Source organism: Lichenostomus cassidix, chromosome 2 (genome assembly GCF_008360975.1).
Source record: "Lichenostomus cassidix isolate B80296 chromosome 2, HeHo_3.0, whole genome shotgun sequence".
Classification (NCBI taxonomy): Eukaryota; Metazoa; Chordata; class Aves; order Passeriformes; family Meliphagidae; genus Lichenostomus; species Lichenostomus cassidix.
The window spans coordinates 88073072-88090537 of NC_139482.1; the positions used below are offsets into that span (position 1 = coordinate 88073072).

Below are 17466 nucleotides of genomic sequence, written 5' to 3' on the forward strand. Positions count from 1 at the left end.
TTTGTTTCAGTTCTTTTGGTATGATTGTGTGCGTCAGTAGCTTATTCGTGACTATGATCTGCTATTCCTTCTTGAAGTATGTTGGTAAATCTAAGTTAGTTACAAAGCAAACATGATGCTGTACTTCCTTCATTATGAAAGGTGAGTGAACAGAGCCTCATGTCATTCGATTAAAAATATGTATGTCTGTGTTAGGCAGTTGGAAAAAGTTGGAGGGAAAAAGAGAAACACAATGATTTAATGCTTCTTTTTGATGGCTTGCCAGTGAAGCCAAGGAAAGTCACACTGTCAGCTCATCACTCTGAACCCCATGGTACTATCTGAAGTGCTTCATGTATCATTCATTACAGCAGGTAGAGGGACAGTGAAATGTGGTTCACTTTAGCAGGAAACTCCTTTAGGACTGTTTGGTTAAGTGACTTAATGGCTTATTCTTAATGTTCTTTTCTTTTATCTTGAGACCTTATAACTCAAAATGACCGAAAATAATTCAAATTCTTCTTGGCAGCAGGTCACCTGTGAAATATTTTCTGTCCAACTTTATTACTTTTGAATACAAAATGCCAAGAAAAACACGTGTGCTTCTCTGGGTATATGAAAAGCTTACAGATATATACATCTCATATGTACATCTATGGTTCTTTTTTATCTTCTGTATACTTATGTGGGCATTTACAATGGCAACAAAGAAAAGGTGTTTTAAATCAGATAATCTGTTATAATCTGCTCCATCTTAAAAGCACTTAAGTTTTGACATGAGCCACTGGTAAGTGACATAAAAGTAGAAACAAAAGAGAATTACAAGCAGTGGGACTTAATGGGAGAGGAAAGATGTAAAGAAAAGATGGGAGCTAGTGAGCATTTGGGTAAAAGAGGGGAATTCAGAGGCAGAAAGCTGTGGTCTAAATTTTTTTCTGAATTCTCTTTTTGTAATATGGAAAATATCTATATATATTGCACAGACGAAATTTTAGAAACCATTCAATCCAGGTAGAAGAACTTGGAAATAGAAGAACTTCAAACAGAAGAGCTTGGAAACTCTATTTTAAAATAAAATGCCTCAGAACTTTCTAAAAGGGTAATTGTGTTCATTCTCCATACATCTTTTCAATTTCATTATCAGAAGAGATAACTGGACAGTCAAAATGAACATTTTATGGAAAAAGGATTTGCCCAAGGAAAACATCCTTCCTTAGGTATGCTGTGGTTTCGTGCAGATATCGAAAAAATGACAGGTTCAGGGTAGTGGTGTCTTGGGCTGTGATCAAAGAAATCATGGTTAATAGTCCCTCTCTGTAAGATTCTGATATAAGTAGAAAAAAACAGATAAAATACAAATCTGACAAAAGGAAGTGAATCCAAGCAACTAATACATAAGGTGACAATACCAAGTATCTGTTAAGTAACTCTTTTCCAGCTTATATTTTATAATCAGCCAAGGAAAATGGAACTTATTTACTAGCATTTTGTGATCTGTTAAGCAGTGAATGGGAGAGGTATGAGGCAGCTGCTGGAGGCAGAGCAGGAGCACTTTTCAAACCTGAAAGCACTTTTCAAACGTGACCCAGAGCCTGATGGTAAGACTGCTGCTCTCCTCTTGTACTTCTCTGCCTTAACGGACAAACCATCTTCACAAATACTAAAGGAAGTCTCCTATTTACATTTAAAAAACCCGACCAAAACAAAACCAGACAATTTTAGTTTGAAGCTGGTCTTCTTGGAGCCTATAAATTTCTAACCTTCTACTGGAAAGAGATGGCACATTAACTAATTTCTTTTAATAATAGAAGCTTGACCAGGATGTCTTAGCTGTGAGTCTACAGATGAGTCAAAACATCCTTTTACTTTCTGATTTGTTTCAGTATAGCTGTGGAACTGCTTGTTGTTGCCTTTAACATTCATTGTTAACCAAATCTTGCTTTGTGTCTTATCTTCCTGGCTTTCTGATACACTGTTGACATGTTTATGCTGTTGCTTTATATTAATTTTTCATTATGTGTCCCTAACATCCCTTCCTGTGTAAATCCTTTCACAGGACAGATTTTTTACTGAAGATTTCTGTAATTGGTGTACCTGTATCAAAGAGGTACTTTGATACAGGTACCTACTGAGAACTTCATGCAGTGTTGCCATGTGTGCTCAGGTATACAATATTTATTGTAAACTACTTCTAATATTTTATTATTCTCAAAGCATCTTTGAACCAAAATTTGTTCTAACCTTGCATTATAACTGCCCCCATGAAAGTTTACTTGGTTTAAATGAAATAAAATATAATGTATTGTTATGGCCCCTTCCACACATGCACAATCCAAAGAGGTACATTCTAAACGGACCATGGGGTCAAGTAAATGCAAGTACCAGTTTGTGGCACTGTAGTGATGTAGAATTTTAAAGTGGGGGAGGATCATTTTCTTATTTCTGGGAAAATTATTTGACAGGTGCTTTCATTTTCTTGGCAGGCAGTTCCTTATTTGCTGTCAAGGCACTTTCTGCAGCCCCACATCCCCCCAATAACAAATAAAGGCACGCAGAAAGGCTGATCTGTATTTCTTGATCTTGGTTACAATAGCGCATAAGACTTGCTAAAGAATTTCACTGTCAGGTGTGAAAACTCATAACTGTTCAAAGACACATAATTCCTCTCCAGCGCTGTGGCCACTTGTGGATGTCAACCCCACTGCTTTTGTATTGTCTGCCAAAACCACCGAAACAGACAGGCTGCCTGGAACATGATCTTCCTGAGCATTTTGCGCAGAATTAAAAAAGAAAAATGAAAAGCCAAACCCAAAGCAGACTCCTCACAGATTTCCTTTCCTGTGTCCTTTTCATAGAAGTAATCCTGATCAGTAGTTGAAGCTGGATGGGATGAAGCTGTGCAGGGATGATCAGTGCCTCTCACCCCACAAGATTTTCATAAATCTTGGTGACTTAAATCCATGTTAAAAAACCAAAGACTATGATCATTATCTTATACCTAATATATATTTTTTAACTAATTGAAGTTCTAGGTCCTCTTATTTCTATATGCTTCCTTGAAGCTTGCTAAGACCTTAAGAGCCTTCAAAGAATTGCAATAGTGAGTTCCTCAATCCACAGACATTTTGTGAGGAAAATATGTGGTTTTGGGGGGTTGTGTTTTACATTTTTATATTTTTTGACTGCCTTGTTGTGATAGGTCCTTATAGACCTTCTCTATATGTTTTACAATGCAAAGGAGAATTGATAAACATTCTGTATTTTAGGATATATATTTCTTCACATTTTAAAGGAAGATCTAAATTACTTCTCTGAAAATTACATGCTGCTACTGTGTTTGTGAAATATAAGTTTGGATATTTTTCATGTGGAAATGCCTTGGGTTGTAGAAGTGCCATTTTAATTGTCCTGGAAATTTTCAGTCCTTTACAGTGGTAAGATTCTCCTTTCATTTGGCCTTCTTAGGGATATCCAGTCTGTCAAAAGCTGATGAAGATCTGAAGAACCCAGGTTGTGCTACTGCCAAGGGAGTAACAGCTGCTGCTACAGCAGCCAAAACTGCAACTGCAGGGGCTGCCTCTGTGCTGAAAATGCTGACGTGTCACTGTAGTAGAGCTTGGGGTAGTGGCTTCTGCTGCTACAGTTCTATAGAGTACTGTCAAGTTTTGGTGTTTGTTTTCTTTAAGATTCAAATAAATAAATAAATTTTAAGAATTTCCTTTTTTTTTTCTTTTTAAATTCTATTCGAAAAATATTTCTGTTGTAATTTTCTGAACCACTCAGAATCTAGAACTGAGCCTTCAGTCATCTTATCTGCATGTGCTTCCTGTCTTTTCTATATATGCACTTGGATTCTGAATTGTATGGTCATGTGCAATTTTTCCCACATTAATCTTGCCTTATTTAGACTCCAGAGTAGAAACATCAAGGAGTGGGAAGCTGGTTGTGTGAGCAGCAATGGAAATACTCTTTTAAGTATTTCACTTTTCAGTAACAGCCTCCTGGTATATCACTTGCATGTAATTTGATGTGGTTGATTATGTGTCCCTTCTTCATCTGTTCACTATTTTAGTGATTCCAGTCATATAATCATAGAATGGCTTGGATTAAAAGGTATCTTTAAAGATCATCTAGTTCCAATCCTCCATCAAAGATCAGGGAGATCTTCCACTAGACCAGCCCCATCCAACCTGGCCTTGGGCACTGCTAGGTATGGGGAATTCACAGCTTCTCTGGGTAACTTTTTCCAATGTCAAGCCAAAGTAATTGCAAAAAGTTTCATACTTATATCTAGTCTAAACCTACTCTCTGTCAGTTTGAAACAATTTGCCCTTGTCTTTCACTGCGGGCTCTGGTAAAAAGAGCCTCTATCCATCTTCCTTAAAAGTCCCCTTACAGTATTCCAAGGCCACTATAAGGCCTCTCCAGATCCTCCTCTCCATGCTGAACACCCTGACTCTCTCAGCCTGTCTTCACAGGACAGCTGTTCCAGCCCATTAGTCATTTTCCTGACCCTCCTCTGGACCTGCTCCAACAGGCTCCTTCTACTAGGGACCCCAGAAATGGATGCAGTACTCCAGATGGGTTTTCACAAGAATGGAGTGAAGGGGAGAACCACCTCCCTTAACCTGCTGGCCACGTTTCTTTTTATGCAGCTCAGGACACGGTTGGCTTTCTGGGCTGCAGGAGCACGTTGCTGGCTCAGATAAAATTTTATATCCACCAGTATCCCTAGTCCTTCTCTTCAGGTCTGCTTGCAGTCCATTCATCACTCAGCCTGTACTGATACTGGTGATTGCAGCAACACAAGTGCAAGACTGCCCATGGCCTCATTTAACCTCATGAGGTTCAGTGACCTACTTCTCAAGCCTGTCAAAATCCCTCTGGCTTGCATCCTTTTCCTATGCAACCAAGTTTATTTTTAAAAACTACTAGTCAGATCTCTTAACAGAATAATGTCTTTGGAAAAAAGAATTTCCTAGGGTTCTGTGGATTTTCTGATGATAATTTTATTCCAGTTTACAAACTATTATCAACTTATCGATGTTACAGTCTAAAAATCACTGCCAAAGCATGCAGGTGGGCTTGGAAATGGAAGGTTTTTAGAAAGAACCTCCTCCTCAAAGAGAGAGTCCAGGAAGAGACACAGGAGTGCAGAGGTTGGCAAAGTGCCACAGAAAAGAGGATGAAAGCTTTTTTTTTTTCTTTTGTTGTTGTTTATTGTCCAGTGGTGAAGGGGCAGAGGCTTGGCCACTGGTAGGGAGCTAGACATACACTCCAGCAGGATGGGGGAGAGAATCAAAAAACTAAAAGTGAGGAAACTCATGGGTTGAGCCAAAGAGAGTTTAATAGGGACAGCAAAAGCTGTGCACTCCAGGGAAGCAAAACAAGGCATTCATTCACCACTTCCCATGGGCAGACAGGTGTTCAGGCATCCCTAGGAGGGCAGGGACCCATCACATGTCACAGTGACTTGAAAAGACAAAAGGTGATTGCTCCAAATCTCCCCCATTCCTCCTTCTTCCCTCCACTTTCTATGTGGAACATGACACCGTATGCTGTGGGATATTCCTGTGTTTGGGCTAACCATTCCCAGCTGTGTCCCCTCCCAACTCCTTGTGCACCCCCAGCCTCCTCACTGGTGGGGCAGTGGAAGAAACAGGAAAATCCCTTGACCCTGTGCAAGCACTGCTCAGCAGTAATGAAACCATCTCTATATTATCAATGCTGTTTTCAGCAGAAATCCAGAACACAGCCCTGTACTAGCTACTGTGAAGAAAATGGACTCTGTACCAGCCAAAACAAACACAGCATCTTCTAAAGGAACTCCAGGTAGTTCCATCACTACAGGCCTCTGGATTAATGAATTTGTTGTGTGGTCTTCTTGTATACTAATAACTGTCCAGGGGATGAGGGAAAAGCTATGTTTATAAGAGGTCAATTTTTGTGGAAGGACACATCATGAGTCTGAAATCGCATTGAGCTTATGCATGCAACATCTGGAAAAGAAGATAAAAACTACTGTGAAAAACAATATGATATAAAATTATTGAGGGCAGCAACAAATTAGAGTCACAGAAGAATTTTAACTGAATTGTAAAATGGTTTAGGAATTCAATATCAGTAAATAAAAACTAATACAGACAAGGGAAGAATATATGTAAGGAAGAACATGGTTGATAATTCTGTTAAAAATTGATTATGTGCTTTGTGATGCTAAGTAGGTAAATCTAAAAAGGATTAATGAAGGACTAGACCCCTGGACCAAAACCAGTTTCTGCAAATGTGCTTTAGGATTTAGAATAAAATAACTGATTTTCTTCAGTGGAATAATGCAGCTGATAGCGGGAGTCCTGGTGGTGTCAGTGAAGACTCAGACTGTGACACCAATTTCCAACCAGGATGTTGTCTGTATTGGCAATGTAACTTGTAATGGCAGGAGAGCAGCTAGCAGAGAGTGAAGGTGGTACAGCTCAATGGGAGATGAGTGTCCTGGGGCAGATGGGTAGTAGGAGTTAAAGATTTTCCATATGCTTAAAGAGCCAAAGGTGACTGAACAACTCGGTTCCTGTTCTCCATCCTGTCTAGCAGGGCTCCTTCAGCACCAGAGGAAAAAAAATCACATATCTCTGTCTCTTGGAGAGTGTTGCCACAACCAGTAGTCTTCTCTCTTATTCCTATGTGTACATTTTCACATGGGAAAATCTGGCAACCAGGGGATCAAAGACACAGGGTAAGGATGGCAGAGATCCTGGCATTTCTAGATGGTTTGCCAAGAGATTTCACTGCAAATATGGGCTCTTCCAGGAAGCAACATTACACTTGATGCACACGGTAGGGACTGATGCCCCTGTATGCACAGGGAGACCAAGAAAAAATGGATCCATGGCCAGCGTCAGGGCTGGGTGGAGCTGGATTGATGTGTTCAGTCTTGTATCCACATCTTATGTCTGTTTTCCAGTCACTCCATTCTGCTGGATGAGGGGACTGGAGGATGTACAATGGTGAAGTCAACAGCAGATCTTCACTTATCCAATCTTTTTCTCTGAGCTGTCTGTGATGGTGGTGGTGGTGCTATTGATAGCTCCAATGGGGAGAATGCAGTCAAAGTGCATCTGCATTCAGGGGAGGTGGAAACCACTTTTTGGTGGGATCTGCTGTGTGTTACAGGAGAGAAAGGAAAAGGAAACTACTAAAATGAGGAGAAAAGGTGTATGGGTTAAAATGTGTGGAGTGTAAGGCATTCATACCAGAGAAGGAAGATAGATACAGTGGAAATTGAGTAACAAAGAGGGAAAATGAAGGAGAAATGTCAAAGTTGTCAATTTGATAGAATGTGAAATTCTAGGAGGCTTGGGCTCTCAGTGAGAGGTAGAGGGACAGCAGTTGGGACATTCTCATGTCCTTTCAAGAATTCCCAGGGGCAAACAGAGTATTTATGTATGTAAAGGTTTGGAAAGGCTTTTCCTGTGTGGCCACATGATAGAAAGCTGTAGCTTTATGCTAAGAACAAATAAAATCTCATTCAAACTTCCTGTTTCATAAAAAGCTTAAAAAGAGAACAGAAATGTGATTTTGTCCATGCAGTGTAGAATACAGCCTTCAAGCAAGAATCTGACTTTATGAAGTTTGCATTAATGTACTGTTTCTATTTGGCATATCTGGTGGAGATTAGTAATTTCTTGGCTGGGAAATGACTTTAGTCTAAAAAAATGGCATATTGCCCCTTGAAAAAAAGTGTAAAAAGTCATTTTTGCATGCCAGTATGTAGTAAAGTACAACTGTATTAGACAAAGGTCGTGCAGTGATATTCATCAGCCACTGTGAGTTTAATCTCAGTATTGGTCTAGAAGCATGAGGGGTTCAACTCACAGAAGCATCAGAAAAAGATATCAGAGAAGGGACTAAGAAAATGAACATATCAGAAACGAAACACATGATATATAAAAAGGCAGCTGCAGGTTTTCATTGTTAGAAAAACTGAGCAAACATGAGATGTTTAAATGTAGAAGAAAAATATTTTCATACGCAACGTATAATGAACTTGTGGAAGAGCTTAATTATGTGTTAAAGAATTAAAGGCAGAAGATCTTTTTTGTAGAAACTACTTTCCATTCAGAAGCTGTTTTATTGGAAAAATGCAAATGCTTATATTTACTCTTAAAAAATATATTTCAGATCTTTTTCCTCATCTTGCTTTTGTGTTGCCTTTTCAGTTCTTCCCCAGAACTGGTAGTTCCCCGAGTCCCTGCTAGATGGCATGGCAAGCCACCACAATAACAATAATGTGATAAGGCAGATCTACTAGTAGTTCTGCTTAGTAGCCAAGTGAACTGCTCAGCTAACATTTTTCCATTCCCTTTTCCTTCCTACATTTTCATCATGTTTTCTTACTTATAGATGGGAGATCACAGCTAGGCTTTTAGTTTCTTTATTATTAAAGCAATTATAAGCAGAGGTAAAGTTCTCTTTCTCCTATATAGATGAAAGGAGATAAAATCAATACTGCTTGTAGCTGTATTTCATAAAGCATGCTTGAGTCTTAATAGATGTTCTCTCTGCTTTTTCTGTCTTTCCCACTGTAGAAATGGTGTGATCCAAGTTCTAGCAATGTGCCATTCCTTCCCTCACAGCCAACTGCAGGTGAAACTTTCTCCTTGGTCCCACAGGACCTTGTGAATCAATATACACTGTCCTGCTGCACATTTCTCTTTGGCTTCACAAAGGCTATGCTGGGATGAGGGCATAATGTTTGAATGCTGCCACTGACAAAACAAATACTCAGTTTTGCCTTCAGTGTTTCTTCTCCTTTTGAGTGTGCTAAAGCCGGATTCGGAAAGTCTGGTTCTCCTGCTACTCTGTTAAGGTGAAATTAAGTCCTAACAACTCACTGAGGTGACACTGTTGTAACTGCTGTTAGCAAAAGCACAACTAGGATGCAAAAGATTTACATGGTAACATTTTTAAAACTACCATTTTGAATGGATTTTAGAAAATGATGTTTTAATTGCTGCTGCCTTACACAGTAATTGCTTTAAAAAAAAATGATCGATGCAATGGGGAAGGACCAAAGATGGTATAAGCATGGATTAGCTATGGGCATGTTATCTGTAGTAGAATTCAGTCAATATTTGCAGGTGCAAATTTACTGAGAGACATAAGGGTGCAGGAGTCCTCATCTCCAAATCCTAGCAGCAGCACTGGGTTACTGGCTATCCACAGCAGCACACTGCCTTTTCTCCTTGTCCTCATGGTCACAGGAACCTGATGTAGATCACCTAAGGGGATCTGTGGATCTGTGACTCTGTGCAGCAGCTGGAGAGTGGGAGCCTTGTCCTGGGTACTGTGTGGTGGGGGAAGAAGGATCCTGCCTCAGCCTGTGATCGGGTGTGCAAGGGGTAAAGCTCATCTTGTGCCCCACACCTCTCCCAGTCATGTGGGCACTGCACTGGCTCCTGGTGCAGCTTGACTTGGCAAAGCACTCAGACCCTAACGAGAGAAGCTGCAATATTAAAGAGGTTAATGTGTAAAGCTGTCATGGGAAAAAAAAAAAATCCATGCTCTCTTTTTACCAGAGTTTAATAGAAAAAGCTTTTCGACATTGTAGAGTTAGTAATTCTGCTAGTAATTCTGTTCACACACAGAGGGTGAACAGAACTAGTGAGTCTATTATAAATAGTGCTAAGCTTATCAGTTCTAATCTCATTTGTTTTCCTAAAGAAAAGGTAAGCATTAACGGACTCGTAACCTGTGATAAACAAATTCTCTTGCACTGCATTTCAGGAAGCATCTAGCTATGGAAAACTCTGGGGAAACACCTACTTAGTGTAGTATAACCAGCCTGTTTAAAGCCTGCACAAGTAATTTCAGCAGTGTTAGGGCTGAAAGTATTATGGAGAATGTGAGTAATGGATATGAAAATACAGTATTGCATTGTAGAAAATGCCCTGGAGAGGCAATATGTGATTATAGAGTCTGAAGGATCTTTTGTGTGAGTCTTAATGTGAAATCTTTATGTTGTTCTAGTCAGTGGCAAGGGCTGTGTAATGACACCTGAAGGGAGAGGATCACAGACCCACTGTATTGATTATTGACACTGTCTTTCATTAGAAAATTATTTGAAGCAATGTATACCTCTGCAGGTAATCCTGTAGATAATATGGGTTAGGTGTGTGAACAGACTTCAGCATCCATGCGTTCTTTTTGGTGCACAATTCTAGTCTTAAGGAAGCAGCAGGATTTTTAAAGCCCTAGCTCAGTGTCTGTTGGGCATTCACAAACAAATAACCACAGCCAACCTGGTCAGGATCCTTAATGGTCTCAGCTGAATTCCTACCAGAATCGTCTCCCTCAGCTTAGCCAAAGGAAGAGACTTCGAGGACTGCCTTGCAGTGACCATGACTATTCCCCATGCACCTCTTCTCAGATTCATTACTCTGTGTAATTCAGAGAAGACTTGAACCTGCCTCTTCATCTGTGCCAGAAGGAGTACTGCAACCTCTTGGCTGTCAGATATTCAGAGGGGAGGGAAAGAGGGAGGAGAGCTATCTCCTGTTAAAACTCTTCCAGTATATACAAATAATGACAATTCATTACAGCAGAGACAGAGATTGATGACATAGGCATATAATTAGGGCTATCACCTGGGAAGTGGGAGAGTCAGGTTCTGGTCCATGCTCCAATGAATATTTAATTATTAACATGAGATGGAACAGCTCTGTCAAGCCTGGGTAGGCTGCACCTGCAATTCTGCAATGGTTTTCTGCTGCAGGCAGTCTCCTGGTCAGTAGGAGAACTGGCCTGAGCTCCTGGTTTCCACATTAATTTGTATCTCAGAGCAGATCTTTCACCTTCTGAGAGCACTCACCACTGAACAATGCTATAAGACAGCAAAGATTCCAGTAGTTTTTATTTACTTTTGTGAGAAGTCACATATCTTAGGCATTTACTTTTAAAACAGAGTGAGAATTTTTAGAAAGCTCTCACATCTCCAGAATAGGTTATTTTTGTTCTGCCAAGGTGGCCAGAATTGAGGTGTAAGGACCCAGCTGGTGCATTTCATAATTTATATGAACTCCTAAAGAGGAAGAGAGAAAACAGAGATAAAGTATTTTTGGTCCTTTCTCAGCTGAAAAACTGGGGAATCAAAATCTTGGGGTTCAGTTTCTGTGAAATGTTTGGGGAAATTTGATTTTCTGGTAGGAATGGAGTGAAAGGCAAACTACAGCCCTAGGCCCTACAAGGAGATCAAGCTAAGGAATACTCAAGGAGGAGAGGGAGATTCAGTTGCTGAAACAGGAGGGCCAAGTATCAATTTTGATGTTGGCTCTGACAACATTTTAAGCCCGCTTGGCCTCCACCTCCTGGTTTGTAAGGGAGCAGATCTCCCTGAAGTCCTACCTCAGACCTGCCAGCATCCTGCAGGTATTGTGGCTGCCCACGGTATCTCAGATAACCTGAGGTGACAACGTTTAGGCAATGGGATCCCACCTATCTAGTCCATCTTGCAAATATGGCATCTCCAGCCTTTGTCTTGTTATTCTACTTTGCCAGCAAAACCAGTGATTACTAATGTGAAAATCTGCCTCAATCTACTCTGTGGGTAAAATTGTTCTGTTCTTGCAAAAGGAAGGACAAAAAAAAAAGTTTGAAACCCCTTGTCATGGAGTAGCAGGTCTGGTTTTTCACTGATATAAAATATTACTCTTTCCTTTTAATTGCTTAAAGTAACTTCACAGTCTACAGTGCAACTTTTAAGACATGAGTTGCAAAAACTGGCTGAATTTTAATAGGTGTATATAGGAAATATGTAATTTTATTTGTTATTAATATCTTCCTTACTGATTTTGTCAATATTTTTGTAAGTAATTTTAGAAGGTTATGATGTGGTAAAAAAATATGGCAAATTCAGTTCTAAGAGATCAAAACCCACTGAAATGTATCTATAACATCCCATTGAAAAAAAGAACAACACAAGGAAGTTTTTAATGGAGAAAGATATAGATTAGGGACATTGTGCAAGATGTTGTATAATACAGTGTGTGCCAATAACAAGCAGTTTCTGTTTTCAAAGACATGCAGCTTTGCATCTTGTATTGTTCTGATTTTTAATTCATCTTGATTGTCTTATATTTGAAATGCCCTTTGCCCTTAATATAATCAGATATGGTAAGATTTGCTATCTCACTGGATTTCACAGTCTAGGTTTCATGTCCTTGACTGACATATACCTGGATATCAATTACATTTTATTAAAAAATATATCCATTGTAATATAAGCATTTCCTCCCTCCTGCTTGCTTCAGTAATACTTACTGAGAATCAGGGAAAAAAATCGCAGGTCACACTGATACAGAAAGGCAAGACTGCCTGAGCTTTTCTGTGAACAATGTTCTACTAAGTGCTCTGTTTCTATTCACTGTAAACATGGATTCAACATTGATTTTTTAAGAAGTTGTGTGGAACTACTTGCTACCAGTAGTTCCTCTTGGAAATGCCACCCAAACCTTCGGGCTTGCGTGCCAGATCTCTTTTGACTGTGTCTGTTGGCTGGTGAGCTTGTTCCAGTCTGAGGATATCACTGAGCACAAACCTTGCTTGTCTTCCTCAGCATCATTTTCAAGGCTTGGCTGTCAGTTTGTGTCCCAAAGTGCTGTGCAGTGTGCCAGCTAGCTGCCCTGCAGGAGAAAGCCAAGTCTGGACACTGGCTGGCAATGATCTTATGCTCAAGTGCTGTCCTATGATCAGCAGAGCTCTGACAGCTCCAGCCCTGCCTGCCCTCTTGCCATTACAGTCCCTTCTTTTCCAGGAAAACAGCCACCAGGTATACAGAGGGCTCCAGTCTGGTGCTCTAAAGGAAAGAGAGTATTAATTAATGCCTTGAAAAAATATATTCGGATACAGAACTTAGGCAGGAGTCTTAGGAAGCTCATTGACAAGTTGGCAAGAGAACAGTGGCAGATTATGGGTGACTGCTAACCACTCCTGAGGTTCAGAAGAATAAAAGAGGTTGGTGTGAGCTGCTGATGGCATCAAGGCAAGTTTTTGACATTTGACATTAGAAGAGTAGAAAGGCAATTGTGGTGGAGGCCAGCTGCCTAGACCATGGAGCTACTCAGCTAATGGGACAAAGGCCACTTCCTCCCAGTGACCTAGCCAGAAACAAAACCAAAACCAAAATCAAAACCAAAACCAACAAAAAAACCAAACAAAAAAAAAAAAGGGAGCAGCACCCTGAGTTTTGTATGACTCTGTGGATGGTCTGTGCCAACAATACATGACCTAGTGAACTGTGGGACCACTGGAATGATCATTAAAATTTACTTTATCAAGGATAAGCTAGTGATGATGGCAATTAGACCAAGAGCTTTTTCCTACCTCCTGAGAAGAATGTGAGCTACAACAATTTGCCTTCTGACACCATCACTAAATGGAGGGGCTTGAATAAGCATCATAGTAATTTTGCTCATCTGACTCATGGAATAAGTTGTGTCTTCTTTGCAGAAATTCTTCTAGCAACTAGGACAAAATTATCTGACTCTATATGGACAATTTCAGGCCAAAAATATTAAGATATTGACACAAATTATTGTTACAGAAAAATGCTTTTATAATGGGAAGTATTTTTCAAAGGCAATGCCACTCCTCTGCTTATTTAATTAACAGTGATAACAGAAAACAAGTCAGCTATAGACTGTGAAACTAAAATGCTGCAGAGGGCCCTAAGTCCTCATACAAGTCTGAAGCTTTTCTCATGATTGTAGAGAGTATTTAATAAGAGAGTTAGAATCCAAGGCAAGTGGTAGATTCTGGAGTCAGTGCAAAAGTGGGATTTCTTTCTGGGGGTAACAAGATAAAACTGTTTGTTTTGTTTTTTTTTTTCTGAAAATAAATAAGAATTTTTAATCAGTGACTGGAAACACCTTCTTTGCTTGCTTCTCCTTTTTAACATGTAATCAGAGACCTTGTGCTCTGCAAACTTTTCCACTACTGATAACACATCAGTACTTGGGTTTCAGAATACACCCACAAATTATGGAAGAAAACTAGAAGAGGAAGAACAAAAGAGCCTGGTGCAAGGCTTTTCTGTTTGTCTCCTAATTTTACACAACGGAACCTCTGCGTGTAATTGTGCATTTATGGGGGAAATAACTGTAAAGAAAAGAATGCAGCTTGAAGAATCAAACTTCAGTCCAATATAATTTTACATAAGCAGACAATATTTTTTATTCATTTACTTTGGATAATTTCTATATTTTTTCTTTACAATAAATGATACACTTTTCATATTTTTGTTGTTATGATCCTTCTATTATCCCAGTACTCCTTTACATATGTTAATTAATTCCACTCACTCTTAAGGATTCATAGTATTCAAATATTTATAAAGAATTAATGTTTCACCTTGATCATTACTTAGTCAGGGTTAGTAACTTTTTAATCTTGTCTTGCAAGGAAATCCTTCCAGGTCCCTAATTTTAATCCTTGCTCTCCTCTGGACTCCAAAAATTGCGTTAGTATATTTTTCTTCAGAGATATGATTCTAGCCTGAAGATTGTCTTTGCAGTGAACAAAAAAAAACCCAAACAAAATCCAAACAAGAGTAATGCAGCGCCGCTATGGAAAAAATAGGTCTATAAACATGGTGGTTTTTTTTTCATATTTCAGAGAATTACTATCAACAGGTAATAAAAACATAAGTACAACAGTTTCTCTGAAATATTTTCTCCCGCACAGTTTAATTTATAAGAAAAATAGATTTCCTCTTGAGATAATTTATTTATGCACTCTTCTACAATCTTTGTAATTTTTATGGGGTGCTTTGTTATTTCACCTCTGTGGAAAGTAGGATGTTTTTTTAATCCCCTCCAGATTGAAAAATACTTTGCTTAGGTTGAAGGTCTTCTGGTTTGTCACTGGAAGGCCCCTTTACTTGCTGATTTCTACTCATTAAAGTGGTAGTTTATCCACCTTCAAATGTCTCTGCTCTGTGTCACAGACACTTATTTGTTCTCTAGCCATCAAAGTGTATTAAAATTAACAGCAGTCATCACATGAGTGGAGGGTAGCCATTCTCAGACACACAGATAGTTATATACTCACAGCAGGAAACTTGCAATCAAATTCTAACAAAAGGTCACATTTGCAATAAGTAAAGGAAAATGTAGGTAATTGGTTATGGAATCAGTTAATATCTTTGCAGGCCTTGAAAGGCACTCTGACGGACTCGAAACCCTTTTGTTCAAGTAATTAAAAGTGAGATATTGTGATAGTATTAAAAAAAACCTCAATAAATTCTTGGTGTGCTGTAAAATAATGTTGCTACAATGGCAAACAAATTTAAGAGGGAAAATTATTCGTGGCTTGTTTGAAAAGATGTACACACTTGGATTCTGGCTGAAATGCAGCAAAGGAATAGGGAATGAAGTGCAGGAAAATGTGAAGATTAGCCTTACAAAATATGTTTGTATGCCTGGCTTCAACACATGTCCTCTGTTTCCCTCAGCAGATTTAGTTCTGTGGCTGCTTTAGAAATACCAGGCTGTGGTGTTTTCCCAGGCTTCCCACAGTCTTCAGGATATCTGCTGGTTTGGAAAGCAGTGACTGATTTTGTGAGGCTGGAAAGCATTTCAATGTGGGCTGAAGTGCTGTTTCTTCTAGTGTTACAATGCAGTCCTGAGCCACATCTACAGTTCAGCTGTATTGTAGGTTGTAGCAGCCTCCTGCCACAGAAGGCAAAGCATGAAACAGGGATCTGTCATGGGCATCTACCAGCATAGACTGTGGAAATGCACTGTTGTTTTCTTTGTCCGTCAAACACTCTTCACCTAGCTCAAGCTGGGAGTTTCTGATGGTTTCTGGTGTGACTGGGGACAGAGTCTTTAGGGCATCTGGCAAGACACCCTTCCTCTGCCTGTAGAAAATCAAATTTGGCACCTGAGGGCCCTCAGCAGGAGGCTGGGTGCTCCCTTGAACAGAGGGTAGCGAATCCCAAACCTTCCCATTTATGTTCTCGCCCTTTGAATTGTGAAAAAAGGATGTCTGCTGGATCAGGTGGAAAAGGTGTGTGACCTGGCTGTATTCCTGAGCCTATGGGCTGGGGCACTTGGCAAGAAGAAGGAAAACATGATTCAAAGCTTCTGCTTGAATAAACATTTTAAATAACCGAACAGCCATTTAATATTTTCAATTAGTTCTTTTCTGTCTACCGAGCGCTCTGACAGCAAAGCTCGGCTGTCACACTCACACCAACTCCTGGGTGCCTTAATCCAGATTTGATGGTACCACCACTTAAATTTTGATCCCTTCTACAAACATGAGGTCAGGCTGGTTCTGTTCCAGAACAGCCCCAGGCCTGGCATTCAGGAAGCTTCCCGGTAGCTGAGGAAAAGCCATCACTGAGCCCTGGTCTCTCCAACTATCAGTGAGTCCTCTCCTTGCTGAGCAAACAGAAGGTGGAACTGGCCCTACATGAATTTGGTGGAGGAACTCCATGTAGCCCAAGGCAAAATTGGGCCTCTCAGAGATCCCCAAAGATGTCCCAGGAGCTTTCTCAGATATGACTAGCGGGAGGGGGGGGTAGAACCAGAGATGTGGATGAGATACCTGTGGGTTTTCAGGTTGCTTCCAAGCAGTCCAGATGTGCCTGTGTTGTCCCAGATGAGCAAGGGGTAGAGCACAGTAAGTTTGACTCCCTTAAATGAAAATAAAAGCTCACAAAATGGGAAGCTTTTCCCTCCATTCAGCAGGTCTCTCTGCAAAGGTTCTGAAGTTCTATTGATATTTGCCAACAGGTAAACCTAATCTCTTCTCCTGTCTGTTAATTTTCTAATAGCTAAATTGTCCTAACAAAGGCAACACAGGCCTGATCTTGGAATGGTGTGTGGATTCTCCCAAAAGGAAATTTGGGAGGGGGAAGAGAATTTCCAAGGCAGAATCAAAACCTCATTAAAATAAATTAATTCAGAGGAAGACTACAGACTGTGCTTCCTGCAGGAAAAGCTGTTTCAGTGACACTCCCTCTCTCCAGGCTAAGTTTTCCACGTCCCACATGCCCATGGCTCACATTATCTTACCTCTGCATTATTTTTAGTCATTCTCCAACAAAGGTGATCCTGGGAATGTTCAAAGCTCAGTTTTCTGTGTTGTCCAAGCATAAACAGATGGAGAAATCACTTTTATTTTTTTCCTTCCTTTTCTTTCTCACGCTGGTGCCTGAAGTGACCGTCACCGCTTAGACCAAAGCTGGCATGAGAAGTGGTTTGCCTTGTATGAGAAAGAGTGACAAGTGTCATCTCAAATATGTGCTCCTTAATCTCTGCTGCTGTGCCAGTGCAGCAGATGGGTGGAGGGAAAAGCTCGTTAAAGTTTTCCCACCATGAGGTTTGTGACTGTGCCAGTCCTGACTGCACATTGTGTTAACTAACTCAGCAAATAATGAAGTTGTGAAAATTAATGAGAACATTCAAAAGACTTTGTATTTTAAGC

General features: G+C 40.0%; 1 long non-coding RNA gene across 1 annotated transcript; it reads right to left on the bottom strand.

The window, feature by feature from the left end:
- Positions 1-15749: 15749 nt before the first annotated feature.
- LOC146441732 (uncharacterized) lies at positions 15750-17230 on the bottom strand. The gene is made up of 3 exons (XR_014849518.1): positions 17055-17230; positions 16226-16673; positions 15750-15915 (listed from the first exon to the last, which is right to left on the bottom strand). It is a non-coding gene; the product is annotated as an uncharacterized LOC146441732 (long non-coding RNA).
- Positions 17231-17466: the final 236 nt, after the last annotated feature.